Source organism: Oratosquilla oratoria, chromosome 35, assembly GCF_046742065.1.
Source record: "Oratosquilla oratoria isolate Oo_2021 chromosome 35, ASM4674206v1, whole genome shotgun sequence".
In the NCBI taxonomy this organism is placed as follows: Eukaryota; Metazoa; Arthropoda; class Malacostraca; order Stomatopoda; family Squillidae; genus Oratosquilla; species Oratosquilla oratoria.
Genome location: NC_134811.1, coordinates 39,756,275 through 39,758,774, shown reverse-complemented (window position 1 = coordinate 39,758,774; position 2,500 = coordinate 39,756,275).

Genomic DNA, 2,500 nt, shown 5'->3' with positions numbered 1-2,500 from the left:
AAAACGGAAGAGAAAAGGAAAACACAATGGATATAGCAGAAAATTAAAAGTGTCTTACACAAATATAGATGGCTTAATAACAGGCTTGAACGAACTGAATGATTATCTGAAGGAAAAAGAACCAAACATAAAGGGATTTGTAGAGACAAAATTGAAAGGTCCACTACCACCCAACAGTATAGGACATGGTGCATATAATTATTGGATTAGAAACAGAGAGTTAAACAAGGGGTGGAGTGTATACGCCACCATATACATGATGAGTAATATCGCTCACTCATATCACTCGCTCACACCGCTCACTCACTCCCTCACTCACTCACTCACTCACTGTCCGCCCAACGTTCGTCCCTTCTTGCTGACTAAAGGTTGTCGAGTCAACACTTCGTAGCACTTCGTGCTTGTACATCCACCACTGCCGAAGCAACAGACATACGAACGCACACGAACATCCGAGTAACCACACAGACACAAAACACAAATTAAGTATATTGACGATCCCCCCTGGACATATATATACATATTTAGTTATTAAGTAAATCACACCCTGTAATCCCAGGATACTAACCTTAGGAAATGATCGTGATCTTGCTCGCATAAACTCTAAAGCTTATGCGAGCATGGCACCTCATAAGTGCTGAGCCAATCATTTCCGGCCCTTAAAACCTCGGGCAGAGCTTGAGAAGACGGTCCGATGGCACGTACCTCTAGTTTAGACAGTGCACGATAGTTAAGAGTGTTATAGTGACATTTAGGTAGGCTAAGATTATATTTCAACCAGTTGAGATTAACTAAATGAAGATTACTATAAAGTAACTAAGTGATTGATATTGTGAAGTGTACCCAAAATAATAAACAGAAAACGGTGTATACAGTGTTTGGTGTTCCAGCCTATAGCTCCTGCATTGGCCTGGAGTCATGGGGATACAGGAGTTATGTTCCTGACTAAGAAAGATATCAATGTGAGGAATGTCACATGTGGAAAGAATAGAGTAGATATGATTATGATGGAAGTGGAAGACAGGGATGGGAAGAACAGGAAGTTTATAGTAAATTATGTGCCTCCTAAAACGGCCTCGTGGGAAGAGAGAGAACACAAAAGTATGTTAGAAGACACAAGGATAACATTAAATAAGACAATGGAAGATGGAGGAAGAATAGTTATAATGGGTGACTTTAATTGTAAAGAAATTTGCTGGTAAGAGATGAAAGTGAAGGGTGGAGACGACCTATGGGGAAATGTACTATTTGATATGATTATAGAACATACAATGACGCAATGGATTCAAGAGAATACTAGGTATAGAAATGAGGAAGAACCATCAAGACTGGACTTAATAATCACATCAGAATCTGTAATAGTGGACAAGATTGAATATAAGACACAAATAAGTAAAAGTGACCACATATTATTTTAACTGTAACTAAATGAGGAAAAATACATGAAAAAACGAACAACATAGAAAGGGAAGATTGATGTATGAAAAAAACAATTCTGATAATATAAGAGAATTCTTTCAAAAAGCAGACTGGGAAAGAATACACAAGAAGGAAACAACACTAGAAGAGAAATGGAATATTTTGACAAAAATTTATAAAGAAGGAGTGGGAAAGTATGTCCCAAGACAAAAGCAAGAAAAAGAATATGTAAAGTGCTGGTACAACAAAAGATGTAGGGAGTTGAAAGACAAAAGAGGTAAAGCTTGGATAAAAGGGAAAAAAGACAAAAGATTTGAAAAATGGAAAAAATATACTAGTTATAGAAAAGAATATGTACAAGAGTGCAGAGAAGAAAAGAGAAAATACGAAAAAGATGTCATAGAAAAATGTAAAGATCAACCAAAACTATTTTACAGATTTATAAACAGCAAACTGAAAAACAAGCAAGAATTAGAGAAACTACGACAAGGAGAAGTTGAATACACAGAGGAAATAGAAACGGCATAAATTATGAACAAGCATTTTAATTCGGTGTTTACAAGGGAGAACATGCAACCTAAAGATATCGAATGGGAGGAGAAAGTCTCCCCTACGAAAGAGATAGAAGTATCAAGGAATGAAACAATAAAAAACTTGAGTAATCTCGATCTCAGAAAATCGCATGGACCAGATGAAATGGCAAATTGGATTTTGAGAGAATGCAGGAATGAACCAACAGACAAAATACATAGACTAATAAACAGTTCATTGCAAGAAGGAAAAGTTCCAGAAGATTGGAAAAGAGCAAATGTTGTACCAATATATAAAGGGAGAAACAAGGAAGACTATAGACCGGTCTCTCTAACAAGTACGATAGCAAACAATTTTGAAAGAATTATCAAAAGTAGATGGGTAAGGCATTATGAAAATAAGGCAATTTGGATTCAGACAAAGACGATCATGCGATTCAAGACTAATAGATGTAATACAAGAAAGAAATGGATGGGCTGATTGTGCATTTCTAGACCTAAAAAAAGCTTTTGATAAGGTGCCACATAAGAAGTTGCTAGAAATTAGAAAC